The sequence below is a fragment of the Pogoniulus pusillus genome, chromosome 25 (genome assembly GCF_015220805.1).
Source record: "Pogoniulus pusillus isolate bPogPus1 chromosome 25, bPogPus1.pri, whole genome shotgun sequence".
Taxonomy (NCBI): domain Eukaryota; kingdom Metazoa; phylum Chordata; class Aves; order Piciformes; family Lybiidae; genus Pogoniulus; species Pogoniulus pusillus.
This window is the reverse complement of record NC_087288.1, coordinates 14,478,285-14,493,247: the sequence shown is the minus strand read 5'-3', so window position 1 is coordinate 14,493,247 and position 14,963 is coordinate 14,478,285.

The following is a 14,963-nucleotide window of genomic DNA, read 5'->3' as shown; positions in this document are numbered from 1 at the left end:
GGAATTACTTTCAGTGCTATAAAGCCTTTTACTCTTCTTTGCTTCCCAAAAGAAAGACTTAGCTAATTTAGGCACACACACAATTATTTTTAGCAATGATTAATGGATAAATCAAACTATGTGGAATTAGCCTATTAGTCTCAATCTTGCATCAGATGTCAGATTATTTTTCTGGTTTAAGGAATTTGAGAATTTATGGAGCTGTTCTGGATGGATTTAGAGAGGGCAGAGGGGCCAAAATTATTTTAATTATCTTTTTTTTTGGTTGGTTTTGGTTTTGTCTTTTCTGGGTTTTGGTTTGTTGTAGGGTTTTTTTGTGGGTCTTTGGTTTGGCTGGCTGGTTGGTTGGGGGGTATTTTATTGGTTGATTGGTTAGGTTGGGGTTGGTTTTTTTTTCTTTTTTTTTAGTACAAATTACTATTCTTGGATTATGCTGGGAGCCTGACCTCACTTCACAGTTCCATCACAGAATCATAAAATCAGAGAATGTCAGGGGCTGGAAGGGACATTAAAAGCTCATCCAGTCCAACCCTCCTGCCAGAGCAGGATCACCTATACCAGATCTCACAGGAACATGTCCAGGTGGGTTTTGAATATCTCCAGAGAGGAAGACTCCACATCTCCCCTAGGTAACCTGTTCCAGTGTTTTATCATCATCACAGGGAAAAAAATTCTTCCTCATGTTTAAATGAAACTTCCTATGCCTCAGCTTCCACCCATTGCCCCTTGTCCTGTCATTTGGACAGAGCCTGGCTCCAGCCTCCTGGCACTCACCCTGCACATATTTATAATCAATGATGAGGTCACCTCTCAATCTCCTCTTCTCCAAGCCCCAGCTCCCTCAGTATCTCCTTGTAAGAGAGATGTTCCACTCCCTTGATCATCTTTGTGACTCTGCACTGAACTCTCCCAAGTAGTTCTATGTCCCTCTTGAACCTGGAGGTTCTGGAGCCCAGAAGTGAACACAGTACTCCAGATGTGGCCTCACCAGGGCAGAGTAGAGGGGCAGGAGACCCTCTCTTAACCTACAAGCCACAGCCCTTCCAATACACCGCAGAATGACATTGGCCCTCCTGGTCACAAGAGCACATTGATGGCTCATGGCCAACCTCCTATTAACTAGGACCCCCAGGTCCTTTTCCCTTTCGCAGCCTTCTAACAGATCAATCCCCAACCTATACTGATCCCTGGGGTTGTTCTTTCCCAAGTGCAAGACTCTACACTTGCCCTTGTTGAATGTCATTAAATTTCTCCCTGCCCAACTCTCCAGCCTGTCCCAGTCCTGCTGAATGGCAGCACAACCCTCTGGTGTGTCAGCCACTCCATCCCATTTGGTGTCACACAGATCTTTTCAGGGGCAGTAAGATCATTGCTAAGAGCTATGGTAAAGTCTTTCCATATATTGTTCCCTTCTCTTTTTTTTTTGCCATTTGTGGCCCTTTAAAATGACATGAAATGGGTCAGCTGAAGGTTGCTGACTTATCCAGCATTTACTATGGTTAGCCAAACCTGCTTTATGCATCGTGGCAGGTTGCTTTGTGTTTTGTTGGGGTTTTTGTTGTTGTTGTTGTTTTAAGGAGCGATTTGATGTTGATCAGATCTTTTAAATGATAGAAGTGGTCCCAGTGGAGATGGATTAGTAAGCAGAGAGTAGATGAGGCAGTCAAAAGCACACACTGCAATTTACCACATGGTCTGTGTAATTTATCACACAAACCTCTCTGACACACACATGGTACGTGTATTTCCTACAAGTTTGACTGTGTTGTGTTTATTTATGTTGTGTGTGTTATGCAGCCTTCTACCAGGACTGAGAAAGGGCTCAGTATAGGCTGGGGACTGACTTGCTGGAGAGCAGTGAAAGGGAAAAGAACCTGTGAGTCCTAGTGGATGGAAGGTTGACCATGAGACAGCAATGTGCTCTTGTGGCCAAGAAGGCCAATGCTATTCTGGCATGTATTAGAAGGGCTGTGGTTAGTAGGTCGAGAGATGTTCTCCTTCACCTCTACTCTGACCTGGCAAGGCCTCATCTTGAATATTGTGTCCAGTTCTGGGCCTCTCTGTTTAAGAAGGACACAGAACTGCTTGAGAGAGTCCAGCACAAAGCCACAAAAATGATTAAGGGAGTGAAACATCTTCCTTATGAGGAGACCGAGGGAGCTGGGGCTCCTGAGTTTGGAGGAGACTAAGGGGTGACCTCATCAATGATTATAAATATGTAAAGGGTGAGTGCTAAGAGGATGGAGCCAGGCTTTGCTCAGTGATACCCAATGTCAGGACAAGGGGCAGTAGGTGGAAATTGAGGCATAGAAAGTTCCATGTAAACGTGAGGAGGAATTTTTTTTCCCTGTGAAAGTGACAGAGCACTGGAACAGGCTGACCAGGGGATTGTGGAGTCTCCCTCTCTGGAGATATGCAAAACTTACCTGGATGTGCTCCAGTGTGATCTGGTATAGGTGATCCTACTCTGGCATGGGGGTTGGACTGGATGATGTTCTGAGGTCCCTACCATCCCTTAACACTCTGTGATTCTGTGCAAAATGCAGTGCTGCACAGCAGTATCTGTGCTAGCTAATACACAGACATGTACCTTTTTTGTGGTCTGAAGATAACTGCATGGATATTAATGAGATTCAGTCATTTGTGCTAGAGGCAATGTTTCTCCTAGATGGTTTTATTTCTTCCATATTTTTATCTAGTGCTGCATCAGAAGGGTTTAGCTTGCTGGAGCTGCTTTAAAAACTGCCGTGTGAACACAGCGTCACGCTGCGCGCATCTGACAATGTTCTGCACCATCAGTGATTCCCACAACATGTTGTGCTGCTCTGAAAACACTGAAACAGAGTCAACATTTTTATAGGAAGAATCTACTGATTTAAAAATTAACACATACATACCATCATTTTTGTTCAGCTGGGATCATGCACCATCCATAGGTCCTTCGAGAAATGAAGATGTCACTAGTGGAGAGTGAATAACATTTCTGTGTTAAACTAAAATGAACCAATTCTGTACATGTAAAGACATTAGTATAAGCATGAGAAAAGGAAATAAGATATAAGTTTAAGGGCAACTTTTAAAAGCTATTAATGTTGGGAATAGTAATATTAAATGCAGTGATTCTATAGAATTGTCTGAATGTTATACACTGGAACATAAGCCACAGGCAGGTAAGAGTGCACGAGCTCAGAAGTGTTGAGTTGAGATAAAATAGAAGGTTGGAATGACCTTAGAGAATGGTGTAACAAATAGAAACAAATGTAAGGCTGGAGCCTGTGGTTTCCACCTATCTCTGCTGACTTAGCTTGCTTAGACACAAAGCACATGTTGTTGAGAGAACATGATCAATGTCTACACCAATTAGTATGTAATTTCTAATGCAAGTACATGTAACCAATTGCAGTTTAGCACAATTTGTAGCCTTCTGATGAAAGGTATAGAAACACATGTTTGGAATGCAATAAATGGATTGGAATTTGCTTGTATCAGGCATCTCCCTGTCTCTTCTGTTGCCTATGGCATTTAGCCCGTGGCATATTATAGCTTGAAGAGAATTCATGATATCCTGCTATTTGCTAATACCAACTAATTATTGATTGTATATTACCTGTGTGTTTAGCAAGGAGGAGACTCAAGTTCTAGGATGAAGAATATATAAGATTTTTATTGTCTAACGTTTGTCCAAAAAGATATCCAAGATAGGAATAGTGAAATAGCTTAGAAAATGCACAAATTATTACAATTCTTTACATACTTAAGAAGTAAAGAAGCCAAAGAAGATAACTCCCAAAACCCCAGTCGAGATAGATGAACAGGAACAATAAGTGATTTATCATCCCAGCTAACTAACTGGTGGGAACTTTACTACAACAGAAGGCATAGTGTAGTTTAAGCAGCACTGATGGTGGCTGATGAACTGTTACTTAAGAAACCTCCTAGAGGTGCCAGAGGAAGCTCATGATGTGCTCTAAGTTTAATTATGTTCAATTCATTAACACAATTAGAGCAGTAAACAAATATATTGACACAACCAGAAACACTTAAGAAACAGCTAGGAAGTCATAGATTACAGAGACTTGTTCTCAATCCCTACACATCAAGCACAATTCTCTGGCAAAACACAACAGTTGCTCATCTGGGAGCAGGTATTTGATGTGGGGGCTTGCTCTTTTTTCCTGGATTTGATGAGCTGTATTTCAGCACAAAGGCCTAATCACACCCTATAGTGAAAAACAGCCTAGAAGTAGAGGCTGTAATGTGCATTAACATCAAGCAGTTATGAATGATTCCTTTGCTGTATTTACCTACTGATCTATTTGTTGATAAAGGAGAGATACCTTTCAGGTCCAGAGCTTGGTCAAAAAATGAATTCCTTTTATTTTAAGATGAATTTGCAGGTTTAATAAATCATGTAAGTGACCAATAGGAGATTCAAGGAGGAATACTCCAAGGAGTAAGAACAACCCTTCCCAAATTTCTGTTCTATACTTTGATCACAGCATCATCTCCCTTCCTGTGATCTACTCCTCAAACCTGTGGCTCACAAGAAACTTCTGCAAGATCAGAATAAGCTTTTGTGAAAGTCTTTGGATGGCATTTTAACTTCAACTACTTCTCAGATTCCTGGCTATACTTGGGATGATTGCTAACAAATCCCAAGGGTTGTTTTCACAGACCCACTGTGTTAAGTTTCACAGCAGTTTGCTTCTAGTATCTAGTATCTAGAAACAGCCTAAAACCCATAGCCATTAGAAAATCTACTTGCAGAATTAAGTAGTGAAGCTCAGAAATAGTTTGGTTTTTGTCTGTATCTTTTGAAAGCAGAAAGTCATTGTGGATCCACCACTGTCATAGCTGTGGTATGAAACTTCCCTTTGATGAATAGAAGGCATTTTATTCATTAAAGGGAAGGAATAAAAGTTTTGCCCTTGGCTCCCCAAAGTCAAGTTAACCACCCTCTTGCCTGCAGCACAAGAACTGTATCTGCTTGAAGTTTGAATCAGAGTGGCTGAGATCAACTCACATACACGGAAGCTGATTGATGAAGCATGATGCATCCCTTAATTAAGCAGAAGCTACTAATAAAAATGAACTTATGGGATGATTTGTGTGGTTCTTGCAAGGCAGCCATATGTGCTGCACACTGGTAGTGGGAAAGGGTGGTATGCAGCTGATGCTAGGAAACTACAAAAGAGGAAACTTGTTAAGAGAGGCAGTTTGGGTGCTCTCACTATATGGGACTAGTCCATAATTAATGCCCTCCTCGTTTATCCTTGCTTTTTTGATAAGTTATCCTCTTCTCCCTCCCTCTCTGCACCCTTTTAGCATTAGTCCTTGCCATTGCTGCTGCTCCCACAATGACATTTATTTTCACTTATTCTTTAGCTGTGAGTGCAGCATTTGAGGGGATAAAATCTCTTGAATCTGCACATCTGTTCCTTTTTCTGTGAACTAGAAATGTGTTTATCACAGCAAACCTTCAGAACAGTTGGGGTCCAGATGCTTCTACCTGTGCTTGTCTACAGCCCTTCACCGCAGCATTTTCTTAGGGAGCTGGAGTAGGAGCACATTTAGTGGGTAGGAACAGCAGAAGGCTCCTCCAAGTAATTCTCTGTACCAGCTGCAGTTGTTTTTATTTATGTATGCTGTTTGCTTCTCAAAGTTCCAACCTGGTTTTAGTAAGATAGTCCAACCTTGTAGCATTGCATTACTAGCTAATTGACTAAATGACAGCCCAGAGGTCCAGATGTTATGGAAACATGGCAACATTTCCACAGAAATCACAGAAACATCCAGGTTGGAAAAGCCCTTCAGGATCACCAAGCCCAACCTAGAACCCTACTCTAGAAGACTGACTTTAAACCATATGCCTAAGCACCACATCCAAATGACCCTTAAACACATCCAGGGTGGGTGACTCCACCACCTCCCTGGGCAGCTCATTCCAGTGCCTGACCACTCTCTCTGTGAAAAAAACTTTTCCTAATGTCCAATCTAAACCTCCCCCATCTCAGCTTGAGGTCATTCCCCCTTTTTCTGTCTCCAATTACCTGTGAGAAGAGCCCAGCAGCAGCCTCTCCACAATGTCCCTTCAGATAGCTGCAGACAGCAATGAGGTCTGCCCTCAGCCTCCTCTTTTTCAAACTAACCATCCCCAGCTCCCTCAGTCGCTCCTCATAAGATTTATTCTCTAGGCCCTTCCCCAGCTTCATTGCCCTCCTCTGGACCTGCTCCGGCACCTCCACATCTGTCCTGTATTGTGGTGTCCAAAACTGAACACAACACTCGGAGTGTGGCCTCACCGTAGGGGAGTGCAAGGGGACAACCACCTCCCTGCCCCTGCTGGCCACTGCATTTTCAGGTTTTGTAATTCAATGGATTGATTTATTTATTAGTAACTATCCACGATCCACAGGAATTCCTGCTGTGAGCCAGAGATACATGCACAGGATTTAAACAGAGAAGAAATGTGTACTGCTTGTATCCTCAAGCTACCCACTCTGTATGCTTGAGAATTAAAACATGACATCCAAATGTATGTTCCTTTAACAAGCTGGAGGAACCTGGCTGTTGCCTCTCTTGCTTGGGGGACTGAATAATGGCCTTATTATGCAAATAAATATTCTTTTTATACTGTTGTCTGCAGGTAAAAACAGCAAAGAAATCCCTCCCTCAGTATATTCAGACAGCTTTTATTAAAACTAAGCTGGAAATAAGAGGCTAGGAAAGAGTTCTATAGGAAAAGAAAATGAATTTAGCACACTTCAACAAAGTCAAACCTTAGTAAACATTCAAGTCTCCTACCAGGTTGCAAAATAGGATACAGCCCTTTCACCTTGATGGGTATAGCTAAGAGCATGGAATCAGTCAGGGTTGGAGGGAATCCCAAGGATCATCTAGCTCCAATGGCTCCATATTCAGTTTATGATGCCACCCTTCAGTTTGTGATGGCATCTTTCAGAGAGATGTGACTTCCCATTGGAATGGGCTGCCCAGGGAGGTGGTGGAGGCACCATCCCTGGGGGTCTTCAAGAAAAGACTGGATGAGGCACTTAGTGCCATGGTTTAGTTGATTGGATAGGGCAGGGTGATAGGTTGGACTGGATGATCTTGGAGGTCTCTTCCAACCTGGTTGATTCTATGATTCTATGATTCTATAATAGAGGGACAGCAAATGATCAGAAGTCTAAGTAGGAAGAAAATTAAATAGCTGAAATGAATACATCCAAAGCAAAAAATACAGCAGGAAAACATAGGGGTGATTGTCCTGTTTGGAAAAGACACCTGGAAATAAACTCCCCAAACTTCCTTTCCTCCATGCCCTTGATCAACAGAACGAAAATGATGAAGGTTTAAAGTGGAGCAGGGGTGATTCAGAGTTACACATTAGGAAGAACTTTCAACCAACAAGGATAGTTAAACAGTGAAACAGATTGCCTAGGGATGTTTTGGAATCTCTGTGATTGGAGCTTTATAAGAACAGGTTAGACAAACATCTGTCAGGAATGATTTAGGTATAGCTGATCTTGCCTTGGGGTAGGGGGATGAACTAGACGACCTCTAAAGGTTCCTTTCAGCCCTTTTTTTTTGTCCTGTGGTTCTATTAAAAATACACAAAATGATTGCATGTAGAATTGAATTTGGCACCTTTTAGGAAATCTCATTGTTTCTGCTTTTTTTCCCCCTGTTGTTTGCTTTGCAGCCATGCTGAAGACTCCAGGTTTCAAGAAGGATCTTAAAGAGCTGTTTGATGCCAAATAGCGCTCTGGTTCTTTTACGCTGTTACATTTAATTAGAGTTTCTAATTAATCTTCTCCATGTATTATGCTATATCCAGCCATCAATGTTAATAAAATCTTTGCTTAGTTTAAAGACTCTCTGAAAGTTTTCATTTGGAGAGTGAGACCATCTGGCCTCTCTACCTCACTAGGATTAGATTCTGGGTAAAGTGTACTCCATCTGTTTCTGAGATTCGTGTACATATAACACAGGAGTGTGTGTTGGGGCAAGGCTAAGCTGAGCTACAGTCAGATTTGCCTGGAGACTTCTTTGGTAGTCTTGAGGCAAGAAAATAAGCAAATTTCCTTTTCAGAATGTTTTCAGCATGTCTTTGGAGAAGGGTTGTTTATCTCTTCCCATTTTGTGAGGTGAAGCCTTCCACTGAGGATATATCTGAATCTTAAACATATTCAGTACAAAATTGCTAATCCCTGCCTTACACTGGGATTCTCCAGAAAGATCCTGGGCATGGCAGAGGAGTCCCTGACAAAGGTGTAACACTGGAAGCTACGGAACTGTGCTGCTGGCAGGCAGCATGGCAGTGCAGAACAAGCCCACATATTTAAACACAGTTTGTGAGCTAGGATGAACTCAGTCCCACCTGCTTGTTCATTCATTCATGTCGCCTTAGCACTCTACATATGGTATCTGGCACCTCCTTGGCTTTGTTAAATAGGCAAAGCAAATGCCTTGATTTACTAAACAAAGTACAGTATGTTTTACAAGTGGGAATTTTGGCAGTTGTAACACTTCTCCAGCTGTGGTTATAAGGTGACTTTTAAAATGACCATAGATCCAAAGGACTACATTTCCCAGTTTTCTTACCTTGCTCTACACTTGAAGCAACTTTGTAGTTGAATCCCCTGTGATTTGGGTTTTCTCCAACTATAGCACATGCTTCCTCTTAGCCTCTGCCCTCATCAGATTACTTAAAGAATACATAAAACTGTTATGGAGCAGCCATACTCCATCATCTAACAGGCAACAGATGCCTTTTGTACCATTTTAGGCTCCTCTCCATCTTTCTATTCAGCATTGGGTTGTGCAACATTGGAAAGATCCTGTGAATTATTGTCCACACGAAATTTTGGGTCAGTCAGAGTGCATCACTGGGTGAAGATCAGGGTGAGCAGGAGGTTTTCCTTAGCATTTTGATAAGAACAATGTGTAAGATTTCACTGCTGTTGAATTTAAATCAACCTGATCTGACCTTGAACCACAAACTCTACACTGACATTTAACAGGAATATCACTTCTGCAGACCTTTTTCTTATTCAGATTTGTTTGCCATAGTCCATAGACTGTATGCACAGAAGAATGCCACATCCTACTGGGTTCTTACCTTCTTGACTGAAACCAACAGAGACAAAAGATGTGCAAAATAAAAAATTACCAAGGGAGGGGATTCTGCCCCTTCACTCTGCCCTTGTCAGACCCCACTGTGTGCAGTTCTGGAGTTCCCAGCACAAGAAGGACATGGAATTGTTGGAGCCAGTCCAGAGGAGGGCCATGAAAATGCTCAGAGGGCTGCAGCAGCTCTGCTATGAGGACAGGCTACAAGAGTTGGGGCTCTTCATCCTGCAGAAGAGAAGTCTTTGAGGAGACCTTATAGTGGCCTTCCAGTATCTGAATGGGACTTACAGGAAGGCTGGGGAGGGACTATTTACAAGGTCTTGTAGTGACAGGACAAGGGGGAATGGGTTTAAACTGGCAGAGGAAAGATTCAAACTAGGTGTTAGGAAAGGATTCTTTACAATGAGAGTGGTGAGACACTGGCACAGGTTGCCCAGGGAGGTTGTGGCTGCTCCCTCCCTGGAGGAGTTCAAGGCCAGGTTGGAAGAGACCTTGGGCAGCCTGTTCTAGTGGGAGGTGTCCCTGCCTATGGCAGGGAGTTGGAACTGGGTGATCTTTGAGGTCCTTTCCAAACTAAACTATTCTATGTGGAATTTCTTTCTCTCCCTGTTTGTAATGTTGTTTTATTTATGTGCTGTTTACAGGGTGGGGGGCCTAGGGGGGACGGGACAGGGAGGAGAGGGAGACAGAGAGAGAGAGAGAGAAAAGCAGAAGGAGATTTTTGAAAGAGATAAGTATGACAATTTAGCTCCTGGATGCAAGAAACCATTAGCTACAACTTAGCTTCCCTAGTGTAGCCATTTAGAACCTCGAGCAGATAACAGTGACTTTCATTGATACTGGCAGATTTATGGGTCCATCATTAAAAAGCAGCAAAGTGGCCTTGATCAATGTTTCCAATGGATGAGGTACATACTTGCTTTCCATCAATATCAGACATGCATCACTACTTTTCCTGCCTACACTTTTTTTTCCCCTAGGAAAGTTATAAATGGTCACCAAGGGGAGACTAACTCTTCTCTTGAGGCTCCTTGCTACACTTTCACATGGAAGAGACAGAGATTTGCACAGAAATATGCTCTACTCCACATCTTTCCCTTTTTTTTTTCCTGCTAGGTTCCACTTCAGGTATCTAAATAAAGATATGGATTGCTTGGGCACCAATAGTGCTGTTTCTACTCTGGAAAAAAAATCAACACAATCATTTACTTTGACACATGAAAATATAGATAGTACCTGCCTTAGGATCCATCACTAAGTCACAAACAGGAGTGGGTTTCGTTATCAGAAGTGGCATCAGTAAGATCAGAAGAATGAATAGATTATTTCCAGCTTCTAATTATTCCAGCTGATGACTTAAGATTCTAATGCATATTGAAAGATGGAGCTGTTCTGTCTTGTGATGGTTTGGGTGTTCTCTGTGCCCCCACACCCAGAAATCACCCAGACTAGCTTCATCTGGCTCTGGAAATTTTGAATGAAGCTTATATTTACAGCTTAGCTCAATATATAAGCAGAGATTTACAATATATATACAGTTATAGACAGAAATATACAAAGTAAAAGGTAACACAGAAACACAGCAGCCCTCCCAGAAATCTGAGTCCCCAGGAGGGGCTCCCAACCACCCTTCCACCTGCTCCCCCCCCCCCACTTCTCAACCTTTCCCCAGTCCCAGCTCAGAGCTCCCAGGCAGAAGAAACAGCGACTCCCTTATCTATGTTTGGATTCTTGTTCTTATACCTCTCAGCAAGCCTATGAGTGAAGTAGACATCAGCACTGTTATCTCATCCTTCTCACCAAAACATTCTAGCTAGCTTCAAACTAGCACATGTCTACACCATTCTGTGTATTTTAGAGTACAAACTGACTTCCTTCTGTATGTCAAAGTACAAAATCATCTGCCCTTGTACTCAGCACTGGCCAGGACACACCTTGAGTCCTGTGTCCAGTTCTGGGCTCCTCCATTCAAGAGAGATGTTGAGATACTGGAATGCGTCCACAGGAGGGCGCCAAAGCTGGTGAGGGGCCTGGAGCACAGCCCTGTGAAGAGAGACTGAGGGAGCTGGGGGTGTGCAGCCTGCAGAAGAGGAGGCTCAGGGCAGAGCTCATTGCTGTTTGCAGCTATCTGAAGGGAGGCTGTAGCTCGGGGGGGGGGGCGGGGCTGTGGGGGTGTGTTGGTCTCTTCTCCCAGGCAACTAGGAATAGAACAAGGGGTCACAGTCCAAGTTGTGCCAGGGGAGGTCTAGGCTGGATGTTAGGAGGAAGTTGTTGGCAGAGAGAGTGATTGGCATTGGAATGGGCTGCCCAGGGAGGTGGCGGAGTCACTGTCCCTGGAGGTGTTCAAGAAAACACTGGATGAGGCACTTAGTGCCATGGTCTAGTTGAATGGCTAGGGCTATGTAATAGGTTGGACTGGCTGATCTTGGAGTTCTCTCCCAACCTGGTTGATTCTATGATTCTAGGATGACAAATTTACAATTCTATTATTTTCTTTCAGCACATTTCTTACCATTGAGTAGCTCTGGCTTTTAATAAATCTGAAGAAGAGACAATAAACTGGGATGATTTTCAGTAGAAAATGATATGGCAGAATCAAATGAAGCATGCAGACAAAGAATCACCACAACACCATGCTACAAACTTGAAGAGAGAAAAGGTAACTAAACCTGCCCTCACCTTCTTCTTGCAATAGTACAGAAGCAGCACGTTTCTCTACAAGTACTGTCCCCTTTTAACAACTGAGCCATTGTGAAATGGTCATGTACAGACTGCATGTGTCCCTTTCTCGTGCCACAGGCAGACAGGTGGAATGTAGAAGGTTGAGGTTTTGATGTTGCTGAATATCTCAACCTAAACAAAAAAAAACCCCTCAATTTACATTAGACAATGTAAAGTCATTAAGAATAAGAAAGAGGATTCATTTTGGGATAATTGTAATCTGGTTTATATATATTGTTAGCTGTTAGAGTAGTTTAAACTTGACATTTGAGGTTGTGAGCATGTCACACATAAAACAGCACCAGTGAATGGATTATCTTTTTAACTTAATGTTATATACATGGACTCTAAATGTTTCTCTTGAAGAACCTGAATGATTTATCTCAACAGATTTCTGCACTTAGGCATTCCTTAACCAAAACACTCTCAAAGGAAGTAGTTTCATGCAAACTCTCAATATGTCACGTTTTGGCAGTGATTGCTTAATGCAGCAGCACGCTAATGAATTGCTCCACCACATCCTCTGATCATGAATATGAATTGGAGTACTATAAACAGAACTCACTGTACTGATAAGTGGCTGTATCTGATTGTGCCAGCAGCCAGATGATTTTCTCATTAATGAGCTCAGCTATTCAAAGATGGAAGAACACAAAATCAAGCCAGCTTTGCATTGCCTGAGACTCTTTGCTGACATGACCTACCCTAGGTGTTCCTGCCTTGGCAGGTGGGTTGGGCTTGATGATCTCTAGAGGTCCTTTCCAAGTTCTACCATTCTGTAATTGTATGAGTCTGTTTCTCTCCTAAAAGTTTCCAGAAATCTTTGTCACCATGTGAAAGAAAAACTAACCAAAAAATATGCAGATAAGAAAAGTAAAAGCTTCAAGACTCAAATGATTTCTCTGATTACATGGATACAACTCCTCTGATGGATTTTAAAGTGGAGGAATAATGCACATCCTCTGTTTTTCAGTTGCTGCCATTCTTAGCATGGGAAGGAGCCCATGGCTATAAGTAAAATAGAGAGCTCATCTTTCCATCAAGCTCAACTGTGCAGAACTTCTAAGTCCATTGCATTGAGGACTATGGAATCTGGAATGGCACACTGCAAGCCCATCTTTTGAAACAACAGGAAACTCTTAGATATACCTTTTTTTTTTACTGTTGGTGCTTTCAGAGCTTACTTCAATGTCAAGCATTGGTATGTCAAGCTCTGTTACAGTTTACAAGCATTTTGCTTTGCACTTTAAACACATCCACAGCTTAGCTGGAGACGACTTCGGTGCAAATGCAGAATGAGGCATCTAGATCATCTAGCTCTGTCACAGAGCCCCTAACATTTCCATCTTATAGAAATGTGGCTTATTTAAAAGAAACAAAATGAAACAGGGAAGGAGAAGGGGGGAATGCTGTATCTTAAAAGCTACAGCATCATAGTTGGACCAGAAAAACATGGCTAAGTCTGCGGTCAACACTATACCACCAATTCTACCTCTAGAGGGCATTAAAAGCTAAATGTTTTCTTTGACAAGTGGCTAGAACATCTTGGATTGGCCCAGAAGATAGTATTGAGATTACCTAAATTCCTAAATTAAGAGATTTTCTGTGTTTACAACATCAGCTGTGCAGGAGTCAGTTGAGATTATTGGGTGGCAACACTGAAGTATCCTTAATACATTGAGTAACAGCAGGTGAATTTGGTTAAGGAAAGGTGTTACCAGACATTTTCCAACGTTCCTGAAACTTTTCATAGTCTGAGATGCTGAGAGCAACTTTTTGCACCTTGCTGTTCCATTTTAATGACTTTGCCTGCACTCTTTTTACAAGCACTGTGATCCCCAGGGGTGGCTAAACCCAAAGATCATTGGTCATTAGCACAGAGCCTTTGACTCTCTAGCACCTTGCATGCAGGCCACTATACTTGGTCTAGAAGCAAATATAAAGCTACCATTTGACTCTTTCAATATCTCTAACCTACACAAAATATTCAGGTATCAGTGGACACTGCAGTATTACATTTCAGGCTTTTTATATGTTGGAAAACAATACATCAATGACATACCAGAGATATTCTGTTAGTGAGCTGGTAGGATAACTTCTCCCCAGTAAGTGCTACTTCCTAAAGGTATTTGATAAGCTTTTTCAGCCATGCAGAATGAAAACCCCCTAAACCTATTTTTTTTCCTCTGTACACATGGACTAAATCAGTCCAGATAACAAAAGCCATTTGTGTTTCTGTGGCTGAAAAGCAAGGATCATACACATAAAACAGCAGGCCAGAGGGTATATTTTGTTAGTGCAGAAAACAGCAGCCAGGTGGCTTTGGTAGAGTTTGGCAATGCATTTTACTATTCAGATTAGCTCAACCACAATTGACTGAAATATATTTAACAGGGAAGTTAAAATAATTCCTTTTCTGAAGAGTGATATTTGCCTATTTTTCTGGCATCACAGTCCTTCTTTTTGATTTTTAGATAGTAGGAGTTTGCTAAGTGTTGTTACTACATTACTAAGAGGTTGCAGGTTCACAAGATCTATGAGCCCATTTCACATTTCCAGTGTTCCTATCCCAGTGCCTCTGTCTATACTCATTCTCTGTGTTAAGATGCTGTACTGTGAGAATACAGGAGATTGCAACATCCCCTAATAAAACAGAAAAATCTTCCCTGAAGTACACACCATTCAGTATTGGAAGGTTACAAACCAACAATTTTATCAATATGGAAAACCTGGAGTGTCTAATATATTAAAAACACTTCATTGAAATACATTGTAAGAAGTAACTAGTTAATTTAAATTGGCATATAAACTACACCAACAAGAGAGATAAATCAGAGTAAAGTGAATCACATGGAATCATAGAATCAATCAGGTTGGAAGACACCTCCAAGATCATCGAGTGCAACCTATCACACAGCCCTAGCCAAGCAACTAGACCATGGCACTAAGTGCCTCAGCCAGGCTTTGCTTGAACACCTTCAGTGAGGGTGCCCACCTCCCTGGGCAGCCCATTCCAATGCCAATCACTCTCTCTGCCAACAACTTCCTCCTAACATCCAGCCTAGACCTCCCCAGATTGCACAGCTTGAGACTGTCCCCCCTTGTTCTGT